The sequence below is a fragment of the Oncorhynchus mykiss genome, chromosome 21 (assembly GCF_013265735.2).
Source record: "Oncorhynchus mykiss isolate Arlee chromosome 21, USDA_OmykA_1.1, whole genome shotgun sequence".
In the NCBI taxonomy this organism is placed as follows: domain Eukaryota; kingdom Metazoa; phylum Chordata; class Actinopteri; order Salmoniformes; family Salmonidae; genus Oncorhynchus; species Oncorhynchus mykiss.
In genome coordinates, this window is record NC_048585.1 from 51,778,628 (window position 1) to 51,798,419 (window position 19,792).

Genomic DNA, 19,792 nt, shown 5'->3' on the forward strand with positions numbered 1-19,792 from the left:
ATCAAAACAACAAGATCAACAACACATCTCCTCCAGGCTGATAAACAGATCAAAACAACAAGATCAACAACACATCTCCTCCAGGCTGATAAACCGATCAACACAACAACAACACATCTCATCCAGGCTGATAAACCGATCAACACAACAACAACAACAACACATCTCCTCCAGGCTGATAAACCGATCAAAACAACAAGATCAACAACACATCTCCTCCAGGCTGATAAACCGATCAAAACAACAAGATCAACAACACATCTCCTTCAGGCTGATAAACAGATCAAAACAACAAGATCAACAACACATCTCCTCCAGGCTGATAAACCGATCAAAACAACAAGATCAACAACACATCTCCTCCAGGCTGATAAACCGATCAAAACAACAAGATCAACAACACATCTCCTCCAGGCTGATAAACCGATCAAAACAACAACAACACATCTCATCCAGGCTGATAAACTGATCAACACAACAACAAAAACAACACATCTCCTCCAGGCTGATAAACCGATCAACACAACAACAACACATCTCATCCAGGCTGATAAACCGATCAACACAACAAGATCAACAACACATCTCCTTCAGGCTGATAAACCGATCAAAACAACAAGATCAACAACACATCTCCTCCAGGCTGATAAACCGATCAACACAACAACAACAACAACAACACATCTCCTCCAGGCTGATAAACCGATCAACACAACAACAACACATCTCATCCAGGCTGATAAACCGATCAACACAACAACAACACATCTCATCCAGGCTGATAAACCGATCAACACAACCAGATCAACAACACGTCTCCTCCAGGCTGATAAACAGATCAAAACAACAAGATCAACAACACATCTCCTCCAGGCTGATAGACCGATCAACAACAACAACACATCTCATCCAGGCTGATAAACCGATCAACACAACAACAACAACAACACATCTCCTCCAGGCTGATAAACCGATCAAAACAACAAGATCAACAACACATCTCCTCCAGGCTGATAAACCGATCAAAACAACAAGATCAACAACACATCTCCTTCAGGCTGATAAACCGATCAAAACAACAAGATCAACAACACATCTCCTCCAGGCTGATAAACCGATCAACACAACAACAACAACAACAACACATCTCCTCCAGGCTGATAAACCGATCAACACAACAACAACACATCTCATCCAGGCTGATAAACCGATCAACACAACAAGATCAACAACACATCTCCTCCAGGCTGATAAACAGATCAAAACAACAAGATCAACAACACATCTCCTCCAGGCTGATAAACCGATCAACACAACAACAACACATCTCATCCAGGCTGATAAACCGATCAACACAACAACAACAACAACACATCTCCTCCAGGCTGATAAACTGATCAAAACAACAACACATCTCCTTCAGGCTGATAAACAGATCAACAACAACAACACATCTCTTCCAGGCTGATAAACAGATCAAAACAACAACATCAACAACACATCCCCTTCAGGCTGATAAACCGATCATCACAACAACACATCTCCTCCAGGCTGATAAACAGATCAACAACAACAACATCAACAACACATCTCCTCCAGGCTGATAAACCGATCAACAACACATCTCATCCAGGCTGATAAACCGATCATCACAACAAGATCAACAACACATCTCCTCCAGGCTGATAAACAGATCAAAACAACAAGATCAACAACACATCTCCTCCAGGCTGATAAACCGATCAACACAACAACAACACATCTCATCCAGGCTGATAAACTGATCAACACAACAACAACAACAACACATCTCCTCCAGGCTGATAAACAGATCAACAACAACAACACATCTCCTCCAGGCTGATAAACAGATCAAAACAACAACATCAACAACACATCTCCTCCAGGCTGATAAACAGATCAACAACAACAACACATCTCCTCCAGGCTGATAAACAGATCAACAACAACAACACATCTCCTCCAGGCTGATAAACAGATCAAAACAACAACATCAACAACACATCTCCTACAGGCTGATAAACAGATCAACAACAACAACACATCTCCTTCAGGCTGATAAACAGATCAAAACAACAACATCAACAACACATCTCCTCCAGGCTGATAAACAGATCATAAACAACAACAACAACAACAACAGCACAACAACACTCTTACCATTTCAAGATCACAGCCACTCGGAACACACTACTTACTACCTCACCTCCTTCAGATTACAAAGCTACACAATACTATTTAAAAAGCACTCGTTACTCTCAAAACACACAACCCTAACTCAAAGAGGAAAAGTGAAAAAGAGTGTGTGTGTGTGTGGAATGGATAATTAGGAACAAAGAGGGTGTGGATAATGAGTGTGTAGGATCGGTGGCGATGGGACTATTCCCTAGTCTTGTCACCTGTTTCTGTCAGTCACTAATGAAGTTGCTATTTCTAATTACCGTTCCCGCTTAAGAATAATTATTAGCTGGGCTGTTGTAGTGGCTCTATCAGTGAGCCTAGACAGCCGAGGCAGGAGGCTCCAAGGAACCCAGAGCCCATCAGATCTTCATTTGACGATTACCGTAGTAATCCAGCTGTGAGAGACTTAAGTGTAGAAATAGAGACGGTGTGTGTCTGTAGGTGTGTGCTTGTGCGTACATGAAGGCAGATGGTAATTGTGTGTGTGTGTGTGTAACCGGTGTGTGCAGGACATGCTCCACACACACCATCTGCGTAACAACAATTCAACAACAGTACAATTATCTGTAATGGCAATGTAAGCACCTCGATTAGCTTGGAGGCTGAATGTTAGCGCTGCGTCTTGGTTGGTGGAAGGAGGTTCAGCTCAGGATTTTTCCAACCCTCTCCTCCGGCCGTCCCAGACGTTTCACATTTTAGTTTTATCCCTAACATGGCACACCTGATTCAATTACTCAACCGGTCACCAAGCTAGTGACTGGTTGAATCTGGGTTACCAGTTTAGGGTTAAAACAAAAATGTGAAATGTCTGGGAGGTGGGGAGGGGGGGGCAAGAATAGATTTGTGAAACCCTGGAGCTGGCCAGAGGAGCGTGGAGAGATGTGCCCCCAGGAAGAGTGTCGTTGTGTCCTTGGAATAAGAATAACTTGTCTAAATGCCATGTTAAAGTCCTCTGTGCTTGCACGCAGCCACCCACCACTCTGATGTGGCTCTTTGCTATGTATGCACTGTGTTGTTTGTCCAATAGGAAGAGATAACATGACTATGAGAGACTGTATTTATGTGTGTGATATACTGACTACATGTATATTTTTGTGGCTGGATGGTCTTTTGTCCACCCCTCCAGCCCAGGCATGTCATCAGTGTGTGAGTGTAACAGCAGCCTGCTCAGCAAGTCCCTGACAACACCTCACAGACTCCAAGAATGAGGAGGGAGGAGAGAGGGGAGGAGGGAGGAGGGAGGAGAGGGGGGGAAGAGATAGGTGAGAAGGAGGTCGGGGAGGAGGGAGGAGAGAGGGGAGGAGGGAGGAGAGAGAGGAGGAGAGAGTGGAGAAGTAATGAGAGAGGGGAGGAGGGAGGGGAGAGGGGAGAAGGGAGGAGGGAGGAGAGAAGGGAGAAGAGAGGAGAGAGGGGAGGAGGGAGGAGAGAGGAGAAGGGAGGAGATAGGGGAGGAGACAGGAGAGAGTGGAGGAGGGAGGAGAGAGGGAAGGCGGAGGAGAGACGAGCAGGGAGGAGATAGGGGAGGAGGGAGGAGAGAGGGGGTGAGGTAGGAGAGAGGGGAGGAAGGAGGAGATAGTTGGCTGTCTTTGTTAGGAAGAAATAGTCTTCACACAGTTTGCAACGAGCAAGACGGCCCAAACTGCTGCATATACCCTGACTCTGTTGCACAGAACGCAAGATAAGTGACACAATTTCCCTTGTTAAAAGAAATTCATGTTAGCAGGCAATATTAACTAAATATGCAGGTTTAAAAATGTATACTTTTGTATTGATTTAGGTACACATTGGTGCAACGATAGTGCTTTTTTTGCGAATTAAATCACCCGTTTGGCGAAGAAGGCTCTGATTCAATGATAAATTGACAGGCACCGCATCGATTATATGCAACGCAGGACAAGCTATATTATCTAGTAATATCATCAACTAGTGATTATGTTAAAACTGATTGCTCCTTGCTGCACTCGCATAACAGGTAGTCAGCCTGCCACACAGTCTCCTCGTGGAGTGCAATGTAATTGGCCATGATCGGTATCCAAAAATGCCAATTGTTAGGAAAATTTGAAATTGGCCCGAATTAATCGGCCATTTCAATTAATCGGTCGACCTCTAGGAGGCAATATGGAAGAGACCTACAGAGGAAAAAGGAAAGAGAAGGAAATCTTGGACTACGACTGATAACACGAACAATATCGCAACCGATAACACAACTGATAAATGGGGTGTAAATGAAATCATTCCTTCATGCTGATTACACCTTTGTATAACTACAATACCTCAAAGTTCTAGGTATGATGACTTTGGGACCTGGATAGGTGTATAGATACATCATGTACAGTAGTAGGTCAGTAAGAACACACAGTAGGTTAACTCTCTACACTGCTCAAGGCTGCCCTTCATTTCAAAGACAAAGAGACAGAGAGAGAGAAAAGCGAGGAAGGAAGAGAGAGAGGGAGAAAGGTGAGGAATGAAGGGAGAGGGGGAGAAAGGTGAGGAAGGACAAGAGAAAGAGGGAGAAAGGTTAGGAAGTAAATGAGAGAGAGAGGGAGAAAGGTGAGGGAGGAAGAGAGAGAGAGAGAGAGAGAGAGAGAGAGAGAGAGAGAGAGAGAGAGAGAGAGAGAATGTAAGAGAGAAATCCATAAAGTATATTAATTGGCTGGGAAAATGGGAAGAAGATAATTAAGAAGTAGCTAGGTGACACTGCTATGTGAAGCTGTTGGGTGAACTTATTGTCACACATCTGGTGATACCACTGTCACATTTATTTTATTTAACTAGGCAAGTCAGTTAAGTACAAATTCTTATTTTCAATGACGGCCTAGGAACAGCAGGTTCAGGGGCAGAACGACAGATTGTTCCCTTGTCAGAAACGCCATGTTAAAGTCCTCTGTGCTTTTGTCAGCTTGGGGATTCAATCTTGCAACCTTCCAGTTACTAGGCCAACGCTCTAACCACTAAGCTACCTGCCGCCACATAAACAGACTAGAAAAACAATATCAACCCCCACAAACCAACTGGGGCCAGAGAATATCATTCAAGAACATTGAATAGAAAATGGGAATTTTACTTCATATTCGGAATCATTCCAATTGAGGAAATGTAAAAATTGTAGGGGCTCACTCTAGCAAAACATTTAGCATCGGAAAACCATCTCCTCGTCTCCAAACATTTCAAAACGTTTCCTGAACTCGACCGAGGTTTCTCCTCCCTTCAGCCTTCATTGAGGGATTTGTCTGTCTGTGGATGGATGGTGGATGTTTGAAACCTGACTCTGTCCTTCCCTTTGACACATCTTGGTGCTGTGGGCTGCCAGGGCTGCTGCAGCTCCCCAATGAATTCCCCCCATCTCCTAATTCTGTCACATCCTTTGACTGGTGGGTCGATGGCGCCGGGGCTGCCTCTCTACTGACTCCTCGCTTTCTGCCCCCGCTAGAGGCACACCAGATGGATGGATGGATGGTTGGATGATGAAAGGAAGGAGAGGGGAGAGAGGGGTGAAGAGACAGCCTTGTCGGTCTCCTTGGTGGTGATCAGTCGTGATCGCTCAGGCAGTCAGCACTTCAAGCGTCACGCAGCGGGCCCACTTTCTATCCACGCTCTCATTGATTGGAGGAGGCTTAGTGCCATGCACGAGGACAGGAGCTGACACTACAATACTGACTGAGTATAGAATGGTTTTTTTCGTGGTATAATAACAATAGAAAATGGTTGATACAAGAACTTTTGTTCCTGCTCCATTTATTCATTCGTTACTAGAGCTGTCTGGGCTACATTGTTGGCTTCCCACTCATGATGTACAAAAGTTAATACACTTCAATAATGCAACACGGCATGTAAAAATGTTGAAACTGTTCATTACTGTTCGCAAAACAATGTCCTTGGCTAGAACACATTACAATGCAAGATGACACCGGTAGCTGCCAGCTTTGTAGGCTAACTTTCCTTGCTAGCTTCCAGCTGAAGCAACAACAATTCACTACTCGTAGTAGGCTACTTTGTTTGTGATAATATGCAAACCATACTGCAAAATATGCTATTTCAAAGCTGATTGTCAAGTAAAAAATTAACTTAGTTTCTGTCGTCACCAAAAACGTATTAATTTCTTTGTCTCCACTAGATTCCACATACACAGTCTGCCTTGCTAACGATATCATTACTTCTCAAAGAGACACTACACACATTGAAAAAATTACAAATTGATTCTTCTATGCAAATGCTGTTGACGAGTACAATAAAGTAATGCTCTCCTAGGAGTTGTCAATAAAATAAGTCCTAAATGGAAAGGATCATTTGTTATCAGTAGTCCCATGAAATCCTCTAAAACAAACCATTATGTTGTTTTGTAGTTAGATTTTTTTTAAACTAAGTCAAATTGATTGCATGATTGTATAACTGATTAATGAATGCATACATGCTGTCAAAAATATTTGCAAAAAATGTTTTAAATGTGATAACATTGAACTCAAAAGATTCCACATGATTGAAAAGATCAGAAGCTGACATTATGTGTCTGGATCAAGTGTCATTCCCTGACTTTGGCTAAGAACCCTTCGTTGTTTTTCTGGCATCGTTTTAGAATCGAGTATCGTGATGGAATCGAGTGTCGTGATGGTAATGAGTATCGTGATGGAATCGAGTATCGTGATGGTAATGAGTATCGTGATGGTTTTGAGTGTCGTGATGGAATCGAGTATCGTGATGGAATCGAGTGTCGTGATGGAATCGAGTATCGTGATGGAATCGATTGTCGTGATGGTAATGAGTATCGTGATGGTTTCGAGTATCGTGATGGAATCGAGTATCGTGATGGTATCGAGTATCGTGATGGTAATGAGTATCGTGATGGTTTCGAGTATCGTGATGGAATCGAGTATCGTGATGGAATCGAGTATCGTGATGGTATCGAGTATCGTGATGGTAATGAGTATCGTGATGGTTTTGAGTGTCGTGATGGAATCGAGTATCGTGATGGAATCGAGTGTCGTGATGGAATCGAGTATCGTGATGGAATCGATTGTCGTGATGGTAATGAGTATCGTGATGGTTTCGAGTATCGTGATGGAATCGAGTATCGTGATGGTATCGAGTATCGTGATGGAATCGAGTATCGTGATGGTAATGAGTATCGTGATGGTAATGAGTATCGTGATGGTTTCGAGTATCGTGATGGAATCGAGTATCGTGATGGAATCGAGTATCGTGATGGTATCGAGTATCGTGATGGTAATGAGTATCGTGATGGTTTCGAGTATCGTGATGGAATCGAGTATCGTGATGGAATCGAGTATCGTGATGGTATCGAGTATCGTGATGGTAATGAGTATCGTGATGGTATTGAGTATCGTGATGGTAATGAGTATCGTGATGGAATCGAGTATCGTGATGGTATCGAGTATCGTGATGGTAATGAGTATCGTGATGGTATCGAGTATCGTGATGGTAATGAGTATCGTGATGGTATCGAGTATCGTGATGGTATCGAGTATCGTGATGGAATCGAGTATCGTGATGGTATCGAGTATCGTGATGGTAATGAGTATCGTGATGGTATCGAGTATCGTGATGGTATCGAGTATCGTGATGGAATCGAGTATCGTGATGGTATCGAGTATCGTGATGGTAATGAGTATCGTGATGGTAATGAGTATCGTGATGGTAATGAGTATCGTGATGGAATCGAGTATCGTGATGGTATCGAGTATCGTGATGGTAATGAGTATCGTGATGGTATCGAGTATCGTGATGGTAATGAGTATCGTGATGGTTTCGAGTATCGTGATGGAATCGAGTATCGTGATGGTATCGAGTATCGTGATGGTAATGAGTATCGTGATGGTTTCGAGTATCGTGATGGAATCGAGTATCGTGATGGTAATGAGTATCGTGATGGTTTCGAGTATCGTGATGGAATCGAGTATCGTGATGGTTTCGAGTATCGTGATGGTAATGAGTATCGTGATGGAATCGAGTATCGTGATGGTATCGAGTATCGTGATGGTATCGAGTATCGTGATGGTAATGAGTATCGTGATGGTATCGAGTATCGTGATGGTAATGAGTATCGTGATGGAATCGAGTATCGTGATGGTATCGAGTATCGTGATGGTAATGAGTATCGTGATGGTTTCGAGTATCGTGATGGAATCGAGTATCGTGATGGTTTCGAGTATCGTGATGGAATCGAGTATCGTGATGGTATCGAGTATCGTGATGGTAATGAGTATCGTGATGGAATCGAGTATCGTGATGGTATCGAGTATCGTGATGGTAATGAGTATCGTGATGGTTTCGAGTATCGTGATGGAATCGAGTATCGTGATGGTATCGAGTATCATGATGGTAATGAATATCGTGATGGTTTCGAGTATCGTGATGGAATCGAGTATCGTGATGGAATCGAGTATCGTGATGGTAATGAGTATCGTGATGGTAATGAGTATCGTGATGGTATCGAGTATCGTGATGGAATCGAGTATCGTGATGGTATCGAGTATCGTGATGGAATCGAGTATCGTGATGTATCGAGTATCGTGATGGTAATGAGTATCGTGATGGTAATGAGTATCGTGATGGTTTCGAGTATCGTGATGGAATCGAGTATCGTGATGGTAATGAGTATCGTGATGGTAATGAGTATCGTGATGGTATCGAGTATCGTGATGGAATCGAGTATCGTGATGGTATCGAGTATCGTGATGGAATCGAGTATAGTGATGGTATCGAGTATCGTGATGGTAATGAGTATCGTGATGGTATCGAGTATCGTGATGGAATCGAGTATCGTGATGGTATCGAGTATCGTGATGGTATCGAGTATCGTGATGGAATCGAGTATCGTGATGGTATCGAGAATCGTGACACTAAACCTGGTATCGGTAACCAAGTAAAAAACAAACTGGTTTCAAGACAACACTAGTACAGGGGAAGGTTTCACTCTGCAGAGAGTCCTACCTCACACACAGAGCTGTACTAACTTCCTATTACACAGAGCTGTACTAACTTCCTCTCACACAGAGCTGTACTAACTTCCTATTACAGAGAGCTGTACTAACTTCCTCTCACACAGAGCTGTACTAACTTCCTATTACAGAGAGCTGTACTAACTTCCTCTCACACAGAGCTGTACTAACTTCCTATTACAGAGAGCTGTACTAACTTCCTCTCACACAGAGCTGTACTAACTTCCTATCACACAGAGCTGTACTAACTTCCTATCACACAGAGCTGTACTAACTTCCTCTCACACAGAGCTGTACTAACTTCCTCTCACACAGAGCTGTACTAACTTCCTATTACACAGAGATGTACTAACTTCCTCTCACACAGAGCTGTACTAACTTCCTATTACACAGAGATGTACTAACTTCCTCTCACACAGAGCTGTACTAACTTCCTCTCACACAGAGCTGTACTAACTTCCTATTACACAGAGCTGTACTAACTTCCTATCACACAGAGCTGTTCTAACTTCCTCTCACACAGAGCTGTACTAACTTCCTATCACACAGAGCTGTTCTAACTTCTTCTCACACAGAGCTGTACTAACTTCCTATCACACAGAGATGTACTAACTTCCTCTCACACAGAGCTGTACTAACTTCCTCTCACACAGAGCTGTACTAACTTCCTCTCACACAGAGATGTACTAACTTCCTATTACACAGAGATGTACTAACTTCCTATTACACAGAGATGTACTAACTTCCTATTACACAGAGATGTACTAACTTCCTATTACACAGAGCTGTACTAACTTCCTATTACACAGAGCTGTACTAACTTCCTCTCACACAGAGCTGTACTAACTTCCTCTCACACAGAGCTGTACTAACTTCCTCTCACACAGAGCTGTACTAACTTCCTATTACACAGAGATGCACTTACTTCCTATCACACAGAGCTGTACTAACTTCCTATCACACATAGCTGTACTAACTTCCTCTCACACAGAGCTGTACTAACTTCCTCTCACACAGAGCTGTACTAACTTCCTCTCACACAGAGCTGTACTAACTTCCTCTCACACAGAGATGTACTAACTTCCTCTCACACAGAGCTGTACTAACTTCCTCTCACACAGAGCTGTACTAATTTCCTCTCACACAGAGCTGTACTAACTTCATATTACACAGAGATGTACTAACTTCCTCTCACACAGAGATGTACTAACTTCCTCTCACACAGAGCTGTACTAACTTCCTATCACACAGAGCTGTACTAACTTCCTATCACACAGAGCTGTACTAATTTCCTCTCACACAGAGCTGTACTAACTTCCTATTACACAGAGATGTACTAACTTCCTATCACACAGAGATGTACTAACTTCCTCTCACACAGAGATGTACTAACTTCCTATCACACAGAGCTGTACTAACTTCCTATTACACAGAGCTGTACTAACTTCCTCTCACACAGAGCTGTACTAACTTCCTCTCACACAGAGCTGTACTAACTTCCTCTCACACAGAGCTGTACTAACTTCCTCTCACACAGAGCTGTACTAACTTCCTCTCACACAGAGCTGTACTAACTTCCTCTCACACAGAGCTGTACTAACTTCCTATCACACAGAGCTGTACTAATTTCCTCTCACACAGAGCTGTTCTAACTTCCTATCACACAGAGCTGTACTAACTTCCTCTCACACAGAGCTGTACTAACTTCCTCTCACACAGAGCTGTACTAACTTCCTCTCACACAGAGATGTACTAACTTCCTCTCACACAGAGATGTACTAACTTCCTCTCACACAGAGATGTACTAACTTCCTCTCACACAGAGATGTACTAACTTCCTATTACACAGAGCTGTACTAACTTCCTCTCACACAGAGCTGTACTAACTTCCTATTACACAGAGCTGTACTAACTTCCTCTCACACAGAGCTGTACTAACTTCCTCTCACACAGAGATGTACTAACTTCCTATTACACAGAGCTGTACTAACTTCCTATCACACAGAGCTGTACTAACTTCCTATTACACAGAGCTGTACTAACTTCCTCTCACACAGAGCTGTACTAACTGCCTCTCACACAGAGCTGTACTAACTTCCTATTACACAGAGCTGTACTAACTTCCTCTCACACAGAGCTGTACTAACTTCCTCTCACACAGAGATGTACTATCTTCCTATCACACAGAGCTGTTCTAACTTCCTATTACACAGAGATGTACTAACTTCCTATCACACAGAGCTGTACTAACTTCCTATCACACAGAGCTGTACTAATTTCCTATCACACAGAGCTGTACTAACTTCCTATCACACGTGCTACAGTAGTGGTCATTCCACCAATCCACTAGTTGACGTCAGCTAAATCACGGCCACACTCCAACTACTCTAGTTACCCATTTAACGCACTGGCAGACACTTAAGTCCAGTGCTCGGGGGAACCCTACCGCGGCAGAAGGCCACCGCTGCCCTCGTGGCAGAAGGCCACCGCTGCCCTCGCGGCAGAAGGCCACCGTTGCCCTCGCGGCAGAAGGCCACCGTTGCCCTCGCGGCAGAAGGCCACCGTTGCCCTCGCGGCAGAAGGCCACCGTTGCCCTCGCGGCAGAAGGCCACCGCTGCCCTCGCAGCAGAAGGCCACCGCTGCCCTCGTCTCTTGCCGGCTTCAGCAGCATGGCTGCAGGTAGCTTAGTAGTTAAGAGTGTTGGGCCAGTAGCAAAAAAGGTTTCTGGTTCAAATCTGAATAGGTGATAAAACAGCTGCTGTGCCCTTGTGCAAGGCACTCTGGATAAGAGCATCTGCTAAATGACTAAAACATTTCAACCATGATCCCCTAGCTATAACAAGTGGAATTAGAGTAGAGAAGCTATTTTGATGTTGGAGGATAGTGTTGTGTTGTTGACAGTAACTGATGCCACTATCTCTGCAGAGATGGAGGAGGGATCAATGTCAGACAGTGTACACCCATAATTCCTCCATTATCCTCGCTCTTCTAGCCTCCTCCTTTCTCTCATATTCTATCTGGCTCGCCATTATCTGTATCCCCATCCCCCACACACAAATAGGCACGCACGCACGCACTCTCCCCCATATTCAGGAAACGGATGGCCTTGTTGTGGGAAGCTTCTCTCTGCGTTCTGTTAATGGAGGTCAGGAAGCCTGTACTTAGTCATCTCACCAACGTCGTGCGCCTCAAAATCAATGGCCTATTAACTCATCCCCTCTCAACTCTCTTGCACAGTCACTCTCCTTCTCTGGCTTATTCCTTTCATTTGGGGTTTTATTACCCTGAAATCTTCATCTCTGCAGAGAGGGACCTGCTAGTGGAGCTCTTTCAGCTCACAGATAAAAGGAAGGTATGGATCTCCGGTTTGCTCTGTATCCTTAATTGAATGATATCAGGCCTTAGAGGTTTTCTCTGTTCCAACACCAGGCTCCAGTGATGCAAATGACTGCTTCCTTACACTACCATTTAGGCCTACGTCCAATCGAATGTGACAGGCAACGTTGTGCGATAAAGTTAGGAAACTGTAACTGAGGGTAATGTAGAATAGATTGTGTGTGTCTGTATGTGCATGCGTGTATGTGTGAGTGTGTGGGACAGGTATGACACGACATTATGTTTGTGTTGAAATATGTATAAATTGGCCTTATAAAAACACAGCCTAGAGAAGGGATGGGCAACGGCGATGGGGGAGGGGCCACACAAAAACAGAACTCATCATGAGGGCCCCACCTTGCCCGCAAAAACCTTTTAGCAGCCCCCCTCGTGAAGCAAAGAGAAACAATTTATGTTTTAAAGTACATTTCCTGCAAATCTGCACATTTTGCCATTGGATGTAGAGAAAATGTTATGCTTCAAAGCAAGTTTGATGCAATTCTATACAATGTGTTAGAAGCAGGTGCAGGTGAAACAACAAACATGAAAGGAGACAGCGCAACAGAAGCTAGATAGCATGAACACAGGATAAATACCAACTGAGGAATGAAAAAAAGGAAGGTCCCTATGATTTCCAGGCGTGAATAATAATGATGAGTGCCAGGTGTGCATAATGAAGGTGAGGAGCAGGAGAAGACGTGACAATTTGCCATGGGGAGGAGAGAAGACGTGACAATTTGCCATGGGGAGGAAAGAAGATTTGGCAATTTTCTAACTCATTTCATGCAATTCTACACATTTCCCCATATGGTGGAGGAAAAGGTTTGCAGTTCCTAAAAAAACACACACAAAAAAATGTGTAATTTTTACTTATTTTTAATGGTCTGTGGGCCTACAAAAGCTTACATATCCCTGACCTAGAGCAATCTCAAACAGCAGCAGTACTAGTTCTCACCTAGTGAAACCTCCCCCACCTCCCACGTTCCCAACAGAAAGAGGTCACAGCGAGCGCATTTCATTGAATCTAATGGCTAATCCAGACATTTGTGCCCACCTCCCCATCTATTTCCTCTCTCCATTTCCTCTCCTCCTCCCTGTCCCGGCGCCTACGCTCCATCAGCCACAAAAGCACTAATGTTCTCTCTTTAGAAGAGAAAATGATACAGGCATCAAAGGACAAGGCAGGAATCTTACAATATTACACAAAGCTACAGTGCTAGCCTCTCCCGCAGAGATTAAGCACCATTTTACAATATTCTCTTATCTTCCGATATTAAGCTGTTAAATGTTTTACGCTCTCCCCATTTTTGAGCGCGTTTGTATGCTCAATAACTCCAACATGAGACACATGCTAGGTATTGTATGTTGTTGGTATTTAAGTTACTGTAGGCTGTTCTCGGTGCAGTAGTCCATTAGTAAGGCCGCCGGGGGCGTTTCACTACTTTGCTGCAGCTCCCTTTACTTCATTACCTTTACTTCATTACCGACAGAGCTAATAGACACTGCGGAATGCGGTTGCTAGGCAGCCTAGCTTGCTGCTGTCAAGTGTAGTAAAGGGAGAGATACTGGATTACGTTTGGCTTAAAACCAGTTGCAGGAAATAGGTCTGTCACCTCTATTTTAACTCAAACATATGAGTTTAGTTAGGTCTTTAAGGGACTATATGTACTATATTATTAATAAGGCCAGGTACATGTTTCCTGATCAGGTCAAAGGTAAACCTCTATCCCTTTAGCTCTGAATGCATTCATGCTGTCGAAGGGCACTTGTTATCCGGGATCCTTGGGATCCAATCGAAGTTAAAATGTAAAATTGTTAAGGTAAGGGTCAAGTTTAGGGTTAGATAAGGGTTAGGGTTAAGGTTAGGGTTAAAGTTAGGGTTAGGTAAGGGTTAGGGTTAAGGTTAGGGTTAGGGTTAAAGTTAGGGTTAGGTAAGGGTTAAGAGTTAAGGGTTAAGGGTTAGGGTAAAGGTTAGGGTTAAGTTTAGGTAAGGGTTAGGGTTAAGGTTAGGGTTAGGGTTAGATAAGAGTTAGGGTTAGGGTAAAGGTTAGGGTTAGTTAAGGGTTAAGGGTTAGGGTAAAGGTTAGCGTTAAGTTTAGGTAAGGGTTAGGGTTAAGGTTAGATAAAGGTTAAGGGTTAGGGTAAAGGTTAGGGTTAGGTAAGGGTTAGGGTTAAGGTTAAGGTTAAGGTTAGGTGTTAAGGTTAAGGTTAAGGTTAGGGTTAGGGTTAGGTAAGGGTTAGGGTTAGTTAAGGGTTCGGGTTAGGTAAGGGTTAGGGTTAGTTAAGGGTTAGGGTTAGGTAAGGGTTAGGGTTAGTTAAGGGTTAGGTAAGGGTTAGTTAAGGGTAAGGGTTAGGTAAGGGTTAGGTAAGGGTTAGGTAAGGGTTAGGGTTAGTTAAGGGTTAGGTAAGGGTTAGGGTTAATTAAGGGTTAGGGTTAGGTAAGGGTTAGGGTTAGGTAAGGGTTAGGGTTAAGTAAGGGTTAGGGTTAGGTAAGGGTTAGGGTTAGGTAAGGGTTAGTTAAGGGTTAGGGTTAGGTAAGGGTTAGGGTTAGTTAAGGGTTAGGTAAGGGTTAGGGTTAGGTAAGGGTTAGGGTTGGGTAAGGGTTAGGGTTAGTTAAGGGTTAGGTAAGGGTTAAGGTTAATTAAGGGTTAGGGTTAGGTAAGGGTTAGGGTTAGGTAAGGGTTAAGTAAGGGTTAGGGTTAGGTAAGGGTTAGTGTTAGGTAAGGGTTAGGGTTAGTTAAGGGTTAGGGTTAGGTAAGGGTTAGGGTTAGTTAAGGGTTAGGTAAGGGTTAGGGTTAGGTAAGGGTTAGGGTTGGGTAAGGGTTAGGGTTAGGTAAGGGTTAGGTAAGGGTTAAGTAAGGGTTAGGGTTAGGTAAGGGTTAGGGTTAGTTAAGGGTTAGGTAAGGGTTAGTTAAGGGTTAGGGTTAGGTAAGGGTTAGGGTTAGGTAAGGGTTAGGGTTAATTTAGGGTTAGGGTTAGGTAAGTGTTAGGTAAGGGTTAGGGTTAGTTAAGGGTTAGGTAAGGGTTAGTTAAGGGTTAGGGTTAGGTAAGGGTTAGGGTTAGGTAAGGGTTAGGGTTAATTTAGGGTTAGGGTTAGGTAAGTGTTAGGTAAGGGTTAGGGTTAGTTAAGGGTTAGGGTTAGATAAGGGTTAGGGTTAGATTAGGGTTAGGGTTAGTTAAGGGTTAGGGTTAGTTAAGGGTTAGGGTTAGTTAAGGGTTAGGGTTAGGTAAGGGTTAGGGTTAAGTTAGGGTTAGGGTTAGGTAAGTGTTAGGGTTAGTTAAGGGTTAGGGTTAGGTAAGGGTTAGGGTTAGGTAAGGGTTAGGGTTAAGTTATGGTTAGGGTTAGGGTTAGGTAAGTGTTAGGTAAGGGTTAGGGTTAGGTAAGGGTTAGGGTTAGTTAAGGGTTAGGTAAGGGTTAGTTAAGGGTTAGGGTTAGGTAAGGGTTAGGGTTAGGTAAGTGTTAGGTAAGGGTTAGGGTTAGTTAAGGGTTAGGGTTAGATAAGGGTTAGGGTTAGATTAGGGTTAGGGTTAGTTAAGGGTTAGGGTTAGTTAAGGGTTAGGGTTAGGTAAGGGTTAGGTCAGGGTTAGGGTTAAGTTAGGGTTAGGGTTAGGGTTAGGTAAGTGTTAGGTAAGGGTTAGGGTTAAGTAAGGGTTAGGGTTAGGTAAGGGTTAGGGTTAGTTAAGGGTTAGGTAAGGGTTAGTTAAGGGTTAGGGTTAGGTAAGGGTTAGGGTTAGGTAAGGGTTAGGGTTAAGTTAGGGTTAGGGTTAGGTAAGTGTTAGGTAAGGGTTAGGGTTAGTTAAGGGTTAGGGTTAGATAAGGGTTAGGGTTAGATTAGGGTTAGGGTTAGTTAAGGGTTAGGGTTAGTTAAGGGTTAGAGTTAGTTATGGGTTAGGGTTAGTTAAGGGTTAGGGTTAGTTAAGGGTTAGGGTTAGGTAAGGGTTAGGGTTAAGTTAGGGTTAGGGTTAGGTAAGTGTTAGGGTTAGTTAAGGGTTAGAGTTAGTTAAGGGTTAGGGTTAGTTAAGGGTTAGGGTTAGGTAAGGGTTAGGGTTAAGTTAGGGTTAGGGTTAGGTAAGTGTTAGGTAAGGTTTAGGGTTAGTTAAGGGTTAGTGTTAGGTAAGGGTTAGAGTTAGTTAAGGTTTAGGGTTAGTTAAGGGTTAGAGTTAGGTAAGGGTTAGGTCAGGGTTAGGGTTAGGTGAGGGTTAGGTTAGGGTTAGGTAAGGGTTAGGTAAGGGTTAGGGTTAGGTCAGGGTTAGGGTTAGGTCAGGGTTAGAGTTAGGTAAGGGTTAGGGTTAAGTTAGGGTTAGGTAAGTGTTAGGTCAGGGTTAGGGTTAAGTTAGGGTTAGGGTTAGGGTTAGGTAAGTGTTAGGTAAGGGTTAGGGTTAGTTAAGGGTTAGGGTTAGTTAAGGGTTAGAGTTAGGTAAGGGTTAGGGTAAAGGTGTGGTTCATACGTTGGATTTGTCTAACGTATGCATTAAACTGTATGTGTAGAAGGCTTGACAGAATTGACAGTAGAAGGTGAATGTTGAACTTTTGTTACATACATATTCAGATGATGCTGCGTACCATTTTGCACAATGACACTCTCGGTGTGACACTCTCGGTGTGATCGAAGTGTTAGACTAGGTCCTCCCTCCTTCTGTAGACTGAACCCATTAAAGGGGAACTCATGTATGTCTGTAGCCAGAAGGAAGAGGAAGACACTGAATAATGCAGTGGTACAGTAGCTGGTATGCCAGTGAGTTGACGGGAGGACTTTGGCTAGAACACTGTTGCTTTAACATCAATTATGGATAGCTTCGATCAGAACTGATCCGGTCCAGGGCAGGGGCACAAAAATGACATCCTGTAAATAAAAGAAGAATCTAGAAGTTGAAAGGGATAGAGTGGGTGAGGATGGAGCAAAGGGAGGGCATGAAGAGGACTGAGTTGACACAGGGGAAGAGGAGCACAGCAAAATGAAATCTCCTGTATGTCGCCAGACTGCACTAGCCTGCTGAGCTAAAGACTAGTCTTCAGATCTCAGGCAAGGTTACTCATCACTCGAGTGTGGTTTGCCCAACCACCTCTGTTACACAACGAAGCGCATCTCCCAACACACCTTGAGGACTTCCTCATTCAGCGTGCCTTACACCGTCCACACCGTCCACATCGTCCACACCGCCCACACCGTCCACACCGTCCACACCGTCCACACCACACCGTCTACACCGTCCACATCGTCCACACCGTCCACATCGTCCACACCGCCCACACCGTCCACACCGTCCACACCGTCCACACCGTCCACATCGTCCACACCTCCCACACCGTCCACACCGTCCACACCGTCCACACCACACCGTCTACACCGTCCACATCGTCCACATCGTCCGCACCGTCCGCACCGTCCACATCGTCCACACCGTCCACACCGTCCACACCGTCCACACCGTCCACACCGTCCACATCGTCCACACCGTCCACACCGTACACATCGTCCACACCGTCCACACCGTCCACACCGTCCACATTGTCCACACCGCCCACACCGTCCACATCGTCCACACCGTCCACACCGTCCACATTGTCCACACCGTCCACACCGTCCACATCGTCCACACTGTCCACACCGTCCACATCGTCCACACCGGCCACACCGTCCACACCGTCCACACCGTCCACATCGTCCACACCGTCCACACCGTCCACACCGTCCACATTGTCCACACCGTCCACACCGTCCACACCGTCCACATTGTCCACACCGTCCACATTGTCCACACCGTCCACACCGTCCACACCGTCCACATCGTCCACACCGTCCACACCGTCCACATCGTCCACACCGTCCACATCGTCCACACCGTCCACACCGTCCACACCGTCCACACAGTTTTTACATCTTCCCTCCATTTGCAACTCTTCCTCTTCCTTTACAGGAACATTTCGGCGTGTATTGCAACTATGAAGGTGAAGTATGTCTGGGTGATAGAAAGTAGACCATCCCTGTCTCTGACTTCAGATCAAAACACCCTATTGGTCCAGGAGGCATCCAGTGAGTGCTCTCCATCCCCCATCTTGACAACACCGTTTACATATTATCTTAGTGCAAACGGGCCATATGTATTCATATTAAAGTCAACACTTATTCTATAACCCGGGGCAAGATCCATGCATTCATTGAAAAGCTGGCCGGGCGCCAAACAACACATACTTTACTTTGCATTAGCGCTATGCTAGCTACTTCAAAGCTACCTGCTGTACATGAAGTCTCTCTGTGGGGTACATCATCTTAGGTGGAAAATGTCCACCATCGCTTATTGGCAAAATGCATTTACTATGCATTTACTATGCATTTAGCATTCATCAAACATCCAGTGACAATGTAGAAATATCGATTTTAAATTGCAAATTCTTGGGTTTCTCTCAGGGCAGGATGAGAGGACTTGTATCGCTGATCTTCAGGCTAGGGCTGTGATTGGTGAACATAAGTCTAGGAGCCACATGAGAGGATAGAAAAAGAGAGGAGTGGAAGGAGGGAGGAAGAGAGGAGAAGAGATGACAGGATAGAAGAGCTGGGGAGGAGAGAGGGAAGGATGGGAGATGAGAGTGTGTAGAGAAGAGAGGAGAGGAAAGGAGGAGAAGATAAAGGAGGAGAGAAGAGAACAGGAGAAGAGGCACCAGGGTGTAGCTGTAAGATCAGCTTCTGCTGCATTGTCACCCTGGATCTCAAAGCTCCAGCTCTCACCCCCCTTATTACAGCACAGTTTACCCAGAGCTACCTAGAGAAGGAGGGAGGGAGGGAGAGAGAGGAGAGAGTGAGAGAGGGGGGGGGGGTAGAAGAGCCGGTGAGAAAGAGGGGTGAGAGAGACAGGTGGGGAGAGGCTCAGGTGAAAGAGAAAAAGGGGGGGGTGATGGAGGGAGAGAGAAGACACCTCTACGTGTGACAGATACAGTGCCTTGCGAAAGTATTCGGCCCCCTTGAACTTTGCGACCTTTTGCCACATTTCAGGCTTCAAACAAAGATATAAAACTGTATTTTTTTGTGAAGAATCAACAACAAGTGGGACACAGTCATGAAGTGGAATGACATTTATTGGATATTTAAAACTTTTTTAACCAATCAAAAACTTAAAAATTGGGCGTGCAAAATTATTCAGCCCCCTTAAGTTAATACTTTGTAGCGCCACCTTTTGCTGCGATTACAGCTGTAAGTCGCTTGGGGTATGTCTCTATCAGTTTTGCACATCGAGAGACTGAATTTTTTTTCCATTCCTCC

General features: G+C 44.5%; 1 protein-coding gene across 5 annotated transcripts in view; it reads right to left on the minus strand.

The window, feature by feature from the left end:
- LOC110500696 (neurexin-2) overlaps positions 1–19,792 on the minus strand; it is a 1,070,834-nt gene that overhangs the window by 208,229 nt on the left and 842,813 nt on the right. The window lies entirely within an intron of this gene.